An 18,101-nucleotide genomic window follows, 5' to 3' on the forward strand; every position below is an offset into this window, starting at 1 on the left:
CCCAGGTGGTCTGTTCCACAATCGTCCACTGGGAAAAGGTGAACCATATTTCTATAAATGGATAAATATTCCCGCTATTTACCCAACATTCACACTGTTGCTTTTTGCAGGTCATCCTCTCGAAGGGACAAAAAGCTGACTGCAGAGCGCAAGGAAGCCAGTCGGGGGGAATTCAATAATCTATATAAATCCTGCTTAACCGTAGACCACAGGGAAGAAGGGAAGGGGCAGGCAGGGGTAAAGCTGCAGGGATTGGGCGGATGGGGACTCGTTGTCATTACCGTGGTGAGGACAGGGGTAGTGTGCGCAGTCGGTGTCATGGGCGTCAAAATAGGGGGGGTCGGTGTGACGGGGAACAGTAGGAGGGGCAGTGGGGGCAGGAGTGTGCAGCACGGCTGGGGAAGCTGTATGCGGGCAGGGTGTGTCAGCGCAGGGTACATGGGGGCATAAGCAGGAGGACTTTCCAAAATGGTATAGAGCAGGGAATCGCCCTCCCCTTCCATAAAGCTTTTTCCTTTCTCTTCATGGGCCGGGTAGCAATTCTGCACCAGCGCCCTATGTTCCCTATCAGCTATCTCTACGGATTTTTCCATTTGGTCCTGTAAGTGCTCCCTAGCATGGTCAGCCATTGACATCCGTTCCTTCTTCCTTTCTAGTGCCTTTTCCCTCTTTGCTCTCTGCTCAATTTCCTTCCTCCCCAACCTGACAGACTCAAACATCGAGGGACGAATCTTCCATTTAATAGCTGTTCCTCTAGATTTGCCAGAACTTGCAGGTCAAAAGACCCATAAGGCAGCCATTGTAATTCTGAGTTCCTTCGTTTAGTGTATTTGGTCCAAAAAGGGGAAAACATATAGCAGCTGGACCATGTTTAGTATACATGGTGTGACCAAGGGTCCCCTCTGGAGGAAGCGGACATGTCACCTCCATCTGGGACTCCTGCACACACATACAACAACATAATTTCTTAAACTTACTACTGGCCGGCATGCTTGTAAACAGATAACAGGCAACAGGGTGTTTTAAAAAACTCACCTCGCTGGCTTGGCTTCTGCAAAAGTCAATAACAGCAGAATCATACAGACTCGGTGGGTGATCAGTCCACCCTCACCTGACAGGGGTAGTTCTCTTCTGCAGAAGTAGGGCTGTGTCCTGTTCCAGAAACACTTTGTTAGGGGACTCCAGCAAGGACGCGATCACGTGGCCCAGACCGGGTGGGGAGTAACAGCGGACGAGTCGTTCAGCTACTGGACTCCAAGAATCCCTTGGGTAGGGTACCTCCGTCGGAGTCTCTCTATTCACCTCCTCACATCCACCGGGTCTGACCTTCAAGCTCATGGAGTCTCTATTCGGGCGCCATTTGAAGAACCGACTATACCCACTTACTCGGTCTCGGTGGCGGGGGACTGCCCAAATCTTCCATACCCTTCTTAAATATAAAAAGGAGACACAGGAGCCTTTGTCTGCAGGAGGAACCAAGTTTTATTCGAATAGCCCGGGCTATGGAACAGAGTCCCAAGCTCGTCTGAGACAAGACAGAGGAGGCTGCTGCTTCACTCTGCAACTTACAGGCCTTATATACACATTTCCCACCTTGAGAAACCAGTTTGGGTGGGGGCCTGGGGCCCCCTAGTCAAAATGCAGTTACAACATTCTTTGGTCAGGCAGGACGGGGGGTGCAACAGATGGTACAAAAGATTACGAACAGGTCTGCGAAACAGGATATGTACATGAGAGAAGAGACAGATCTTGAACAACAGAATATGTAAAAGAAACAAGTTCTGGGACGGTGGTGTGACCAAGTCTTGCAAAAAAGGATGGATGTATGCAGGAGTTCAGTCCGAGGGTGGTGAGGCCAATTCTTTGTACCCTTTTTCGAAATTGGCTCAACCACAAGGAGCAGGAAGGGTAGGGTGGTCGTGACAGTTAGAATTTCATCAGACATCAGCAGAAACGACCAGGAGGGTCGTGCAGAGGTTTTTGACACGAAATGGCAATGCAAAATTAATGGCGTCCTGACACAAAATAAATGCCGACAAGAAGGACACTTTTCCTCACATTGTATTAGGTATTTAAAGTCATTCACATCATCTGAGTGAATTGGTTGTTGCTAAAATAAACACCATATTACAAAACGATAGATTTTGATAGGCTTGAAATGCCTGACTTTTAAATAGACTGTGACCATGCCTACTTTCAACACTGGAAAAAAAGCTTTCAAACAGCTGTGTTTAAGCTGTCTCACTGAGAAGAAGCTGTCTCACACAACAAATGGAGATTAAACTCTTTCAAGACATTAGAAATTAAGAAAAACTTTTTTTTTTCTCCTGGCAGAGGCGTGTAAAGTGAGGCCTGCTGGTCAAAAGCACAGCTGTGTCAACAATACATGGCTATTCTTGGTCTCAAGCCACAAGGAAACTGCTGGGTCAACTAGATTTTAGGTTAGTGCAAACACGTTATAAAGGTGTGCATTAAAGACTGCTGATTTTAAAAGTTCAAAAAGACAGTTTCATTATTTTGGATAACAGAGAAAAGGTTAAAAGGGATTTTCTTTCGTATTGCCTTTTTAAGAAGCACATCTGTGGTTCTGATGTTAAATAATAACTGTCCTTTAAAAGTGGCCCAGAATTTTCATATTTCAAGTAAGGCTTCTGTGCTTAGGGTTATAAAAGAATGTGTTTTAAGGCAAAAGGGAAGAATGAGGCTCGCTTTCCATATGTGGAACCATCAAAAGGGTTGGTGTTAATAATAAAAAAGGGGATTTTGATTATATGGAAAAAAATGTTAATTAACAATGAGTGATCTAAAATTGTTGTTTGATCTCTATAATGCCTAATAATCATACTGTAAACTCCTAGCATCAAAGTTGAATTTAAGTGACGCTTAACAACAATAGGGGGGACTAAAATGTGAAAATGTCACTGTACCCAGGCGTACAAAACTCTTTTTTGAAGGGTGTACCTTACACATTTCTAATTTCCCATTCCTGGAATATCTCGGGGAGACCCTGGGGGTCCCTATTATGGGAAAACATTGTGGGTTATCAATTTTTAAGTGCTCCTACTACCAAAGTCGAATTTGGGCAAAATTTACCTTTTAAAAGCAGTTCTGCAACTCAGGGCAAGTTTTCAAGCTGATGTTAGGCTTCAGTAACGCCACATGTAAGTATAGAACAAACAGCTGACCTCTATACTGCTAGAAAAGCACACCACACACTGCTTACAAATGTAAATAAGTATAAAAAACCAGCAGAAGTTATTATCCTACCTTTAAATTATTGGAAAACAGGAAGGGTATAGGACTGCCTTTCAGCTATGAGTCTCCATAAGTTGCGTTGAATTGGACACATGGCATAGCCCTTCTCAGACAGGGGACAATAGGTTTAAGGGTCAAAGGCCAAAGTCAGATTTTAGAACTAACGAACTGAACGTGCAATTTCCACGAAGGGAGCCACTGTGACAGTATGTGATTACTTTGTATTACTTAAATATCCTGATTCTCACGCTGTAGGGTAAGGCACTATATGTTATGTTTTAGATAACATTAGCTAAAGAAAATATTGCATATTTTGTTAGCAGCACACATGGATATCACTGTTTTCTTGACATATAGTACAAGTGTAGGAAATGTGAAGGTGGGGTAATCCTATTGAATAACATTATCAAGGGATAGCAGAATATGTAAGTCAAATGCAGAGATAGCTCTGCATTTAGGGGTAGATAGTGTCGACAGAAGTAAACCTGTTTTAAGTTTCCTGCTGTCGAAATGGGGGATGGAGGTTAGCTCCTCTGCAAATGAAGGTTAGGCAAATTTATGTTTTCTCTCTCTTTTTCGCAATGATTTTTGAGCCTTTCTAAGCAGTCTAGGAAACAGCCATGAGACATTTAATTGGCTATTCAGTAATACTGTTTTAAAAATTATTAGCATTGATAAAATGAATAAAAAATATTGTATGTTACTGCCCATTCTGTCTGATGAAATTATGAAAGAAAGAGTAGTCTAGATTGCTATTCCCTTATTTGACTTTGAAGGGGAACTATATGTTATTCTCATGTTATATACAGGCTTGCAAGGGCATTGCTAGTCTTTTATTAGCTAGTCTGTGTAAATAAGCTGACAGCCCTTATGAGAGCTGATGTTGCATAGTCGTGAAAAGTAGAATGCAGGAAAGACGCCGATGTGATCCTTAGCAAACATTTTTTTAAAGAAATTATTGTTCTATAGGAGTTTGATTGTCACAACATGTTCTGCTGGAGAAATTTATGTACCCACTATGTTGAAGTTTTTTTAAGTTCTTTATGTAATTGGAATCCCTGTTAAATTAGCAGTTTTAGATTTTCCTGCTGCACCTATAAGATGAGAGCATGGTCCTAAGCACAATGTAGGTGCTTTTATTGAGAAAATAATTTTAGAAGTGTCTGCAGTCCTGTACAAGTAATGTAAAGTCTATGAGTAAAAGTGTAGAACATTTCCTTTTTTTCTTGAGGGTTCGTCAGATGCATAATATAGGAATACACAAATGTAAGGAGTTTAGTAAATGAACACAGACTTCCTAAGCTGCTTCAAATAGTGTAATAGGTCCATGGTTTTTTACTCTCAGATAGATGAAGTGGTTCTTGGGTGCCTTGCTAATATTTAGGACATCCCAAGACTAGGAAGAATTCTGAGAGTATCCTCTCTGTTGATAGATTATTTCTATGCTTTGTCTAAAGACCTTTTGTTCTGTCTACCAATAGATATTTGCTGCCTTACAACCGACAAAGAGCCCCTTTGTGGGTGCCCATTGGGCATTGCAGCGCCGGCCAAACGAGGAGCAGGTCCAGATGATGAAGCATGACACCTAGCTTGCTGGGTGTGTGAGGACCCTAGTTCCGTCAAAGAAGGATCCCCCATCCCCCATCCCTCTTCCTCCTAGCGCTAGTCTGACACCCCCTCCACCACCACTGACTTGCTGGTGGGTGGCTTCTATTCCTAGAGGAACAGTTTCCATCTCCTTTTTCAGCGTGACTTTGGTGGGCACGGATACTGGACCTCTTTAAAAAGCCCTCTTATCCCCCACTTTGGTATAGAAGTGTGTATCCCTGCCACTGTCTTGGGCGAAAGACGGGGTCACAAATCAGAAAGGAGAAGTCGTGGATCACGATTTTTGATGCCCACAGACCGACAAGGATGGCAAGGAGGCTTTTGCTTCAGGTGACCCCCTTAAAAATAAGGGTTGCTTCAGATACTTCATCATCACACCTCTGAGTCCTGGTCCCAAAGTGAAGGAAAGTTTGCCCCTTTGTTTGTTGATCAAGAGTGCCTGGGCATGCTGGATACAATCTTTGGCCCCAACAAAAGAGAGGTGCGCTAGCAGAGCAATACAGGAGTTAGGGAAGGACTTGAGTTTAGGGTTCAGGTGATGTGTCTCAGGTGCCTGTTAGATTGAAGTGAAGAAAACTAGTGGAAATACAATCCTCCCTGAGCACTGTATTATATATCAAATTAGTATTAGTGAATTTCAAAACAGTCAAGTATTTCAAGACAGGTACAGCTGAAAGCAACACCTATCTACTAACAAGAAATATCACAAAATATAAAACAAATCGCATCGGTCACTTCGACAATGCTCCATAAATAGTCCATCAAATCTGTTCTTTTGTGAATGATCCAACTCAGAAATCTTCAAGCGTAGTACGCGATTACTCAACTGAGAAGCATGGACATGTCGGACTAGGTCACGTACTCGTGATAACCTGATAACGTGATTAATAAGGTCACGCATTTGTGATATAATCAATAAGTGGAATTAGAGGACAGGAATACATATAATTTTGGTATTTTCAAATTGTGAGTGACTATCGACACATTTAAATAAAGACGGAATCAATTTTTGATATCTTTCTGAGATTTGGACTAGACTTAATACTGGGAATTTTTGCGAATTTCATCTAATGAGCCTTGAGGAAGTCATATGCACATTCAGGTAAAAGATAATCTTTTTATTCTCACACTGCTCCTCTCTCCACCATAGTCAGACTGGCCTCACACCAACATTCTAAGGTAGACTCCCTACCTGGAACGTACCAAATGTAACTCCAGAGGTAGGGTGGAATGTACCATTATAAAACAGTGTTAAACCGAACATATATATATGAACATAAGTATTTAGTAAACTGAAGGGAATGTAACATATCTTCCCCCTTTCATAATAATACAATAATTATTTATACTTAATAAAGTCTTTGTGCCAACCTGGAGTTTTGCGTGCTCTTTGGATGGGATAACGATTGCTCGAGTGCGGCATTGTGTGGAGACCTTGGGTTGCCGGTTGGTTATGTACATCTTGTGATCTTACCAGTCTATCCATACTCCATAACTGGTCATTGTCTAGAATGACCGTGTTTTTTTTCACGTCTGTTATGCGCATGGGTTTGGAGAACTTAGTTTCTGTAAAGGACTGCTGGAAGTGAATGCAAAACATCAGTTAATTAACCGCTCCACGGTGACACGCACACCTTATGTTCATTTCTCCAGTGACTCTGTGTACTTCATTAACCTCATTGCTTTACGGAGAGTTGGTACAGTACTGATCATTAACCTTCTCTACTGGCAAACCTAAACCTGTTTTGCATTCACTTCTAGCAGTCCTTTACAGTGGTCAGTGACTCTGTGTTCCTTTAGCTCTGTTCATGAATCCTTACTAATGGTATAAGTTGGTTCCTTGCTTCTAAGGGGTTGTTTTTAATGGTCCATCTGGATCAGTACGTTTTCATCTCCATGTGAATCTGGTCACTGGACTTTTCCTATTTCCCATTGTCACTTCCCGTGTAATTTCCCACACCATGGCGGCTGCTAGCATGATGCAACCATCTCCATTTTTTAACGAATTCGGGGAACCCAGTGTCCCATGGGAGGATTGGCAAAAAGTGTTTGAATCGTATTTAGTAGCCATTGGTGGGGAGAAGTTCAGTGCTTTTAGGAAACAGCACGTACTGTTGCATAATCTAGGCCCTACGGGAAGGAAGGTATTTGAGTCACTTCCTGTACCTGAAGCAGAAGAAGAGGATGACGATGTGTACAATACTACTTTAGTCAAGTTACGCAATCACTTTGGGGATAAGATGAATGTAGTGTTAGAAAGGCACAAATTCTTCAGTCGCTCACAGGGAAAACAAGAAAGTGTATCTACTTATGTTGCAGTCTTAAGGGGTTTGAGCAAGTTGTGTGATTTCCAACATTTAAATGATTCTTTAATCAGGGACCAGTTAGTACGCTGCACTAACAACAAGGAAATTCAAAAGAAGTTGTTACAAAAACAACCAGACCTTTTAGAAGCAGTCAAGATAGCTAAATCTATTGAACACACAGACATTTGTGTTAAAGAAATAATCTCCTAGGATCATAAGGAAAGAGTAGCAGAAATAGCTCACATTGAGGAGATACCCGAAATTTTCAAAGTAAAAAATGAAGCAGTTAAACCCAAGAAGGATAATGAGCGTAGTCAGTCAGAAGACCCAGAAGGTTCCAAGTTAAAGTGTTTCCGTTGTGGTAGCAACAATCACTTGGCAAACGATCCTAATTGTCAAGCTAAGACCGCATGGTATAGAAAATGTAATAAAGGAGGTCACCTTTCTAGGGTTTGTGGATATTTTCCAGGGAGAATGGGGAACAACAAACCCAGTGAGGACAAAACCCAAGTCAAGAAGATAATCTTACAAATTAATGAATTGGGGACTGATAATGAACAAAAGTATCCTGAATGTGAGGTCTACATTAATGGGAAAATTGTCAAAATGTTTGCAGATTCATGTTCCCTTTTACGTTAATAAATTTTTCTGATTTTGTATCTAGGCTAGGCCCAGACCAAAGCAAACTCTGTGAAGCAGACATAGCTCCCAGTGGTTACAATAGGGACCCCATACCCATGAACGAATGTTCAAATCCATCATTTCATTTAAGAACCGTTCCACGGTAGGCAAGGTATATGTAGTGAAAAACGGATCCAACTTGCTGGGGTGGCAACACCAAAAGGAGTTAGGAATCAAATTAGACCCCAACAACCCTGAACAAGTTCTGTTCACTAACATTTCCAACAACTCTGAGCATATCACCAATGAGTTTCCTGAAGTCTTCTCAGAGAGTTTAGGTTTACTTAAGGACTTGCAACACAACATTCAGTTGAAACACAATGCCAACCCTGTAGTTCACAAAACCAGACCCATTCCCCACCTTATGTGGGAACCGCTAAAGAATGAATTGACTAGACTGGAAAAGTTAAACATCATACAGCCAGTTGATGGTTCAGAATGGGTGGCCCCCATTGTCATAGCTAAAAAACAGCCATAGCCAAGACATTAGGATGTGCATTGACCTTCGGGACTTGAACAACAGCATTTTAGTGGAAAGACATCCCTTACCTCGCATTCATGAAATGCTAAGCACGATGGGGGAGGCCACGCATTTCAGTGTCTTGGACTTGTCTATGGTGTACCACCAGGTAGAGCTACACCCAGATTCGAGAAGGCTCACTACGTTCACTACACACCTAGGGACATTCATGTTTTGTCGCATGCCGTTCGGGCTAGCCTCAGCGGCAGCTGTATTTCAGAAGATAATGCAGCGTGTCCTGAAGGGAGTGCCTAAAACTCTCTGCTTCCAGGATGATGTTCTGATATACGGGGCCAATATTGAGGAACATGACAACATATTAAGACAAGTCCTTTCTAAGTTCAAAAGTGCGGGACTCACTCTTAAAAAAGAGAAATGTCAACTTGGGATAGAGTGAGTGGAGTATCTAGGCCATTGCAGTTCTAAAGATGGTTTCAAACCTAAACATTGTCTTATTGAAGCAGTGAAAGAAGCCCCAGCACCTACCAATAAAGAAGAGCTCAAGTCCTTTCTGGGTTTGGCCGAGTATATGTCCAAATATGTCAATCATTTTGCAGAGCTATCGGCCAGTCTCAGAGAACTTACCAAGAAGAACACTCAGTTCCAGTGGTCAGAAGACCACCAGGTATCATTTGATATGGTGAAAGAAGGCATACTTTCAGCCCCTTACTTATCTAATTTTGAGCATAACCGTAAAACAATTCTTACCACAGATGCCAGTGGAAAGGGGTTGGGGGCTACACTCTCACAGGTGATCGATGGCAAGGAAAGAATTGTTGCCTTTGCCTCTCGATCTCTAACCAAAGCTGAAATGAACTATTCTGTAGTGGAGAGGGAGGCTTAGGCTTGTTTTGGGGGGCGAAACATTTCAAGTTCTTCTTATGGGGCATTCAATTTTCTGTTTAATGTATAATACAGTGCTCAGGGAGGATTGTATTTGTACTGTTTAGGCCCTCAGTTCTAGGGTCCTGTGGGCCTGTCTGGTAGCCAACCCTTTTTCCAACCCTTAGATGCACTCTATATACTTTGATATATTGTTACTGTACCCTTACTTTCAGTAGAGCGCACTCTCTGAACCTGGTTACCAAACGTATCTAGTCTTAAGAAAAGTGGTGCACTGCCTGAGACACTGGACAGGAACGTTGAAAGACTTTTTCTTCTCAAACTGGGCTGTGATTCCTGAGTTGCGAGTTGTGCAGCTCCACCGTGGGAACAACAAGAGCCTGCCTGTGAGTCTCAAACGGACACAGGGAGAAGACTCATCTCTGGCTAGTTGTACAGCGGCTTCAATTTCAAAAGGATTTCTTTTTGTTAGTAATGTACCCTTTCGGACATCCCATTTTTGAGGAGGAGCAGCCCTTTGCGGCTCCTCGTCGTAATTCCTATGGCCCTGTATGGTCCTCCTGGTCCCCTGGTGCCAGGATTATTTTTGACTATATTAATAGATACTCTAGCCCTTATAAAAGGAACACTGGAAAAGTCTATTGGAAATGTTTTTTTACATAGAATTAGACTAGATGGTTCTGGCATTTACTTTCCGCTTGGGGTTGAAAAATATTGATGGTTCTGTTTGTAATAATAGCCATTACTCTCTCCTGCTATCTGTACGACCCAATGCTCTGTTCCCTTTAAACTCCTGCTTATACCTTAAATGAATTATTTTGAATGAAAAATGCCACCTAGCAATGGATTAGGAAATTGATGAATTCATGAGAATGAATGTGCAAAATATTTTCTATGTTCCTTCTAGATCATATGAATGTCTTTAGCTCATGCTAAAAGGACTATCTGTTAAAGATTGCAGGAATCGCTGTTAGCATAAGCTGAAAGTCATTTTTTACTTGGCAGCCATCTTAGTTTGCCATGTGCTCGCAATGTGCTTTCTCCCTCTTCCAGAGCCTTGCACATGGTCAGAAAGGCCTAGCTGTCAGAATGCATCTGCTCTTATGTTATAACTGTCAGGCTATTCTTGCTGATGTAAGGAGAAATGTCTCCCCTCCCACTTTGTTGAGAAAGCAAATTCTGTAGACCCATTTTAGGCAAAAAAGCATGCTTGTATGTGCCAGGACCTCCCCTGGTTTTATGCTGACTATGTAACCTATGCATATATAAGGCCCCTATTTTCTGTACTCCTTAGAATGCCTCCTACAGTGACCTGGGGGTACTGTATGACGCAATCTCCCTCATGTGAGGTTAATAAATGGAGTGTTTTTATATTACAACTTCTGTGCCAATTTCTTCTTTGTTGGTTTAAAGGACCAGGTGTATCAGTGAACCCCTAAGAAGGTTTTTATTTCTTCACCAGCGTCAGCCAAATCTATTGAGTCCACCGCTTTTGGTCAGGGATGAGGTTCTTACCTTCCTGAACATTTTCATTATTATTATTATTATTATTATTGTGTCTCTTATAAAGCATGCAGCTACCCCAACGGGGTGTCCCGGCGCTAAATGATTAACAACTAGTCCCAACAGGCAAAAATCTATAGGCAAAAGAGGTACGTTTTCAATGCCCGATGGAATTCAGGTTCAGATTTGATCGAGCGTAGGCCCATAGGCAATTTATTCCAACGTTGGGCAGCTCTTAGCTCGAATGTTTTCCCTCCAGCACGAGATTTTTTAAATCTTGGGATGGCCAATAGATGTTTATAATTGGAGCGAAGAGCTCTGCTGTTACAGTAAGGATGGAGAATGGTTCTGAGATGGGCAGACCCCTTGCCCTGAGTAGAGCGGTAGGCTAATATCATGGCTTTGAACTCAATTCGTTTATTCATAGGCAGCCAATGCAATTCGCGGAGGTAGGGAGAAATGTGCTGCCTGCGTGATAGACCTCCAATCAGACGAGCCGCAGCATTCTGGACCGTTTGAAGTTTATGGCAGAGGCCGGAGGATAAACCTAAGTAGAGTCCATTCGCATAATCCAGATGCGAAATAATTAGTGCATGAACAATCGTCTTTCTATTAGCACTGGGCAGATAATTTATGAGTTTTTTTAACGTTTTGATCTTGGTAAGACATGCTGCAGAGACTGATTGGACCTGAGACCCAAGAGACAGCTGTTGATCCCAACGGACTCCTAGATTTCTAACCGAATCCTTCGGTATCGGGGATTGGCTAAGATCTTCCAGCCACCAGATATTGGAGTCAAGAGGGGATGACTGATTAAAAAAGCGCACTTCAGTTTTAGCTGCGTTCAGTCTCAGAAAATTAAGATCCATCCAATTAGCAATATCTCTGATTCAGGATTTGAGAGGGTCAAAGGTGGAAGAGGATGGCTTCTCAAAGGTAAAAAGCAGCTGTATGTTGTCGGCATAAGACGTGGTTTTAATACCAGACTTCGAAATCATATCAGCTAACGGGGCAAAGTAGACATTAAAAAGAAGAGGACTTAATGAGGAGCCCTGGGGGACACCCCATTTCAATGGTCTAGGTGTGGAAGTGAAAGGAGGAGTGTGAACACATTGCGTATGATTAGTTAAAAAGGAACCTATCCACTTAAGGACCTTGCCCTGTATTCCTAGTTTCCTCAGCCTGTCCAGTAATATGGGGTGAGAGACGGTGTTGAATGCTGCTGATAAATCCAGCAGCACCAACACCGCCCTCAAACCCTGATCCATAGTCCATCGGACAGAGTCAGCCATTTCGATTAGGGCCGATTCCATGCTGTAGCCTTTACGAAAGCCATGCTGGGAATCATGGAAAAGGTCATGGCTCTCGATGAAGCCCGCAATTTGTTGATGGGCTAGTCGCTCCAAGATTTTAGCTGGAGCGGGAAGAAGCGATATTGGCCTATAGTTAGCCGGATTATCAGGATCTAAATTGGCCTTTTTTAGAATCGGCACTAAGGAAGCATGCTTCCATAATTCCGGGTAGATGCCCAAGCTCAAAGAAGAGTTCCATATAGGATTGAAATAAGGATTGAGGAGAGAATCTAACGCTTTAAACTGTTTTATCGGCCAGGGGTCCCCGGGGGCGCCTGACCTGCATCGGAGTAATTCCTTGAGAGAGGACTCCTCGGGTATTTCAGTGAACTCAGAGAGGATAGGACCATGAGTGTACACGTGGAGTATACAAGTTCAACAGGGGACACAATGCTCTCTCCACTAGGAGATCTGGGCTATCTTGTCCTCAAAAAATTCTGAAAGCTTGGAACAAAGTTCTTGAGAAACCGGGTGCTGACGAGTCAATGCCTGTGGGTCAGTAAATGACCTAACAATGGAGAAAATTTCTCGCGGGGCATTACTAGCTTTTTCAATTTTCTCAGCTAGGAAGTCTCTTTTGTGTTGGACAATCAGCTTTCGATACTCTTTGAGGGCTCTACGATACTCATGTTTACTCTCTATTGAGTACCCTGATCTCCAACGCCGTTCCAATACTTTAAAGGCTGATTTATGAAGACGTAATTCGTCCAAATACCAGGGGGCAGCTGGTGAAGCCCTAAAAGTTTTTATCGGCCTGAGAGGGGCCAGAGAGTCGATTGCATTACATATCCACTCATTGAGATTGGAAATGCGGGAATCCAGGTTCTCCGCCTGGGGAGGACAACTATCTTTAAGATACTCAGAGAGAGAACTGTGAGAAATCTTGCTCCAGTTTCTTCCCATCAGCCGCGGCGTAGACGTAGGTTTGTCTATACGGGTCAAAAGGACAGAGAAAGGAACCATAAAATGATCAGACCATATTACAAGAATAGGGTCCTCAATGAAAATCTCCGGAAGATTGGAGCAGATTAGATCTAAAATATGCCCGGCTTTGTGCGTGGGATGGCCCACTAACTGGGGCAATCCACAAGCTGCCAAAGAGGATAGAAAGTTGGAGCTGGTGGGACAAGAAAGGTCGTCAACATGCAGGTTACAGTCTCCAAGGACCGTAAAGTTGGCATAATGGGTACATGATTGGGTAATGTAGTCCAGCAGAGCCGGTAAGTGAGAGGGGCTAGAATTAGGGGGCCTATATAATAGAAGACCCGAAAATGCAACAGAAGCTGAGAGATTTATGCAAAAAGGAAGCCCCTCAATGGTGTCAATGGGGTCGAATTGTGAGGAGGCAACTGTCCACTTATTTTTGTATACAATGGCCACTCCACCCCCCTTCTTACCGCTTTGTCGATTGGCGCAGATAATACTAAAACCCTCAGGGATAGCCAGGGCAATGGCAGGATTAGTTTCCTCATTAAGCCAGGTCTCGGTCAAAAACAAAAAATCCCAATCATTATTAGAGAGGGATTGCAGAATGTCAAGAGAATGCTTGACCAAGGACCGGCAATTTATCAATGCGATTTTAATAGGTATGGTCAGTTTAGGGCCCAGTGAGGGCAACCGGGGAGCGAATTTACAAGAGTCGAGAAGGGCATTTGAGGAAAAGCCATAGTGCACAGAGACCAAATCTGTGCACCCATTGTCCGAGGGATTGACCCGCTCAGGGAAACAACCGCTGGGACGCAGCGCAAGTAGTTCACTGCGAGTGTAACAAATCCTTGCCAGGTCAGTGCCAAGTCTGCCGGATCCGACCGCGATCCGATCGCGGACGGGCACAAACGGGCTTGCCTTTGGCGCGCCTTCGGCGCATCGTCGGCACGCCCGCTGCACCCGCCCGCTGTGCGGACGGGGAGTTCCTTCCATAAATAGTAGAGGAGGGTGGGCGGAAAAAGCAACTGGTCCGCGACCCAGCCCCTCACCAAAGATGGCGGCTCAACCTGACAGCGTCACCCGTCAGCACCTAATCGTCTGCGGGGACTGCAGAGAAAATGAGGTAGAACAGTCAGCACAATATACAAAACAATTTAAAATTAATTAAAATGTTAAAATGTACCCGAGAAGTAAAGTGCAAAAACGCTCGTATTTTCCTTAAGTTATTACAGTAAAATCAGCAGTAAAATGAACCTAGTTTCCCCGGCTTTCCGCCTCAGGGAAAAGTGCTAATCAATGGGGGTGCTGAAAGAACTGGATTTTATACCGGGAGGGCGGGCGGGAAAAGCAACTGGTCCGCGACCCAGCCCCTCACCAAAGATGGCGGCTCAACCTGACAGCGTCACCCGTCAGCACCTAATCGTCTGCGGGGACTGCAGAGAAAATGAGGTAGAACAGTCAGCACAATATACAAAACAATTTAAAATTAATTAAAATGTTAAAATGTGCCCGAGAAGTAAAGTGCAAAAACGCTCGTATTTTCCTTAAGTTATTACAGTAAAATCAGCAGTAAAATGAACCTAGTTCCCCCGGCTTTCCGCCTCAGGGAAAAGTGCTAATGGTGCTCATTTATTATCTTCAAGGTGGCTCACTCTGTTCTCAACCATTCTTTGCCTGCGCATCCCCTTAAGTCGTTGGGCACTTCCTCCATTTTCCAAAAGCAGAGCTTTTACTCAGTGGTTAATTTGTAAAATATGAAGTCCAGGTGCTCAAATGTTTGGTCAGAGGCCACACCCACTTCAGACAGCTCCGCCCACTTACTGTATTGGCCCCACCCACATCCTCAACTAAGCGTGAAGCTTGCAGATCACACACATATATTCACCTATCTCGACAGGTACAGCATATCTCACTGAGCTATGTCCACACAGAAGAGATGTTGGTCAAAGTTCAGGAGTGTAACTTATGCTTAACTTGTTAAACGGAGGGTCACACCATGACATACATTCCGTGAACGTGATGATGAAGTAAAGAGAGGAGGTAAAGGAGGTGTGCGTTTAGAAAGATAAAGAAGCAGTCTCAGAGGCAACTATGTAGACAACTGAAGTTTTTAACAATAATTTGATACACAAACAAAGAAATACGTAAGGGGTATAGTAGGAGAGGGAATGCCGAACCATTGCACGTTTTGAGGAAAATGACAAGGCAGATGCACGCTAAGGAGTGAGATAAGTGATGACACCTTTACTCAGTTCTTTCCCTTAAGTACGTTTAACTGAGCTTGAATTAAAACCAAAAACGAGCACTTCTATTTCCAACATAAGAACCGTTCCTCTACCTTTTTTCAATAATAAATATAACGTTCCATGACACTTCTACTAACAGGAAAAGTATAGACTGTCAGGAAGCCACTGGACTTCTTTGGGCTACATTTTCCTCATGTTCCGTCAACCACATGAAAAAAGATCTCGATATGCATAAGTAGTTAATTGTCACAGTAGGAACAGAGGGCCAACTTTCTGTCTCCGCCCCCATTTTTGACACAGGTGAGGTGACCAGATTGTCAAAACTACATTCATCAACATGGAAAAGGGAATTCAATGAGGCTTGCAAGTCTAAGATCTGCATTTACCTGGTAATAACACAGGGAAAGTGAATGCATATTTTACACAGAGTCATCTGTGTAGTGTAAATTGCTTAGTAATTCAGTTGTTTGTCCCTCTGATTTGTGTCCAGCCATTACAAGGTTGCAGGCCCACTGTACAAAAATGATGTTTAAGCAGGGAATCCTGGGCTTGAAACAAAAACAATATACAACTTAAATTAAGATAAACTGTGTCAGAATACCAGGTCAATCTGGGCCATATGACTACAGCATCAGAAGGACTCTCAGGCAGGGAGACCAGGTGACCCTACCAGTGCTTAATCTGCAAAAGGAATGAGTGAAAGTGCCCACACTGTGCTTCAAAGGCCTCGAATGGCGCTATTAAATGTCTATGCACTGAATACCAAAGCTGCCTAGTACAGAATTTATCTCAGATCTCTTTAATCTACTCCCAAACACTAGCTGCCTCTTTAGCTCACTGTTGTTGGTACCTACATTCTCCCTTTGTCACTTTTTCCATATTTATTTTACTTCTTCATTCCCGTTTGTGTATTTTTCCCCTCACTTGCTTTCGCCTGGAGTCGCTGTGTCTCTATCTAATGAGGAAAAGCAAGTGCCCTGTTCAAATTAAGCACTTCACAGGAATATAAAAATGTTAACAGATGTTGTTAATCAGGGTATATTGGAAATCAAGTTCAAGTGCACTGCCTACAACTCCCAGAAAACATTAATTTGCTAAACAAGAAAGAGGAGACTGTAACAGGAATTGTGATGTCCCAGAGCCATGCAGTCATCTGGTGACACAAGCTTCCAGGTCACATCCAAAATTGATTTGAGGTTTGAATATTCTATATTCTTTATGAAGCTCTTCAAGTCGACAAAATATGCCAAAGAATGTAAGAAACTCAAGAATGTGAAACTAGGTAAATCAAGGGCACTGTTAGCACTGACAGCATGAAAAAGCAACATCGAACTAAAACCAAACATTGGAAACAAAAACACATGTAACACCAACACTTTATCTGTCAGTTACGTAAAGAGATTCAAATAGGTCTATGGGTATTGGGTATTTTACACTTGGGGTGGAGAGCAAAATGGGTGACAGAGGAAGATGTATCCTGCATATTCTGGGGACGTTACTGCAGCGTGTGGTTAAACAACAGAACTGCTTTAATGGGGACCTTGAAGGGAGGGCAATATTACTGATTTCCTATCCCGCCCTGCAGTTTGATCAAGCAACTAAAGCAAATGTTCCTTCTCTGCGTTTCCATGCCAACCACTTGCCCAGGGTCACCATGAATCCTGCTTGCAGCTTCGGCACACACTCTCCCCTTCCCGGGCCCCAGTGCACCACTACTCCAGAGCTGCCATTCTGTGCTATGGTCCAGGGCCGGACTGGCCATAGCGGGCACCGGGCAATCCCCCGCTGTGCCGGAAGGGTGGCTGGCGGTTTTGGGCCCCTGGGGGCCGTTTTTGTTACAGGGCCGTTTTTGTTACAGGGACGTTTTTGCAGATCGGGCCTGTACCAAAATCGTCCGAAAACCGGCCCCAGCAAAAAGCTTGGGGGCACACCCAACACCCTGAGTGGGGAGGGAGGGCCAGCCGAGCACTTTGCCAGGGCCAGTTGTGGTTCCCAGTCCGGCTCTGCTATGGTCTCACCATCCCACCAGCTGTGTGGATAGCAGGGCTCGATGCTTACTTTGTGGGACCACCCAGGGAGGAAAGGAGACTGCCAGCAAAGGAGACCAGTGACAGGACGGCTGCCGAGGGCCATTGGGGAGAACAGGTATTAGAGGCGGCAGACCCGGAAGCTGAGATCAGCCGTGGACCAGGGTTCGATTCCCCGCCTCGGCCTCAAAAATTCCACAGACTCGACAATTCTCGCTCCGGTGCCTACTCGACTCACGGGGTCACACTCTGCGACTCTGGGCAATAGCTTGCTTAATCTCCACTGCGGCCCCTCGCGGCGGGATGCCTGGCTTTCACCTTGTGAATACCCTGCTGGGGTATCTCACAGGGGAATACCAGGACGGGTTCCCTAAGCAAGCGCCTTGAGACCCCTGGGTGATTCGTGCGCTATATAAATCGAAATACATTTACATACTGAAATATGACCCAGATAAACAGCACTTATTATTATTATGCGTTCTTATATAGCGCTCGATTACCTCCTGGCTTCCGCCATAGTGGAGATTAAGCAGGCTAATGCCCAGAGCTGCAGAGTGTGAACCCGTGATTCGAGTAGGCACCGAAGCGAGAATTATCAAGTCCGTGGATATTTGGGCTCAAGACCCTGCGTCGGGAATTGTACCCTGGCTCTGGGTCTGACCTCTGCTTCAGGGTCTGCCTCCTCTAACCAGTGAGCCACACTTCTGCATTTCAGATGTAAGTCAACGAATAGATAGACAAGAATACAGACAGAAATGGGTTAAAGCCCTGCCCTTCCAGCCTCCTGACCCGGGGATTGCACACGGTGCTAGATAAAGCAGCGTTGGTTTGGT

This window comes from Lissotriton helveticus, chromosome 5_1, assembly GCF_964261635.1.
Source record: "Lissotriton helveticus chromosome 5_1, aLisHel1.1, whole genome shotgun sequence".
Classification (NCBI taxonomy): domain Eukaryota; kingdom Metazoa; phylum Chordata; class Amphibia; order Caudata; family Salamandridae; genus Lissotriton; species Lissotriton helveticus.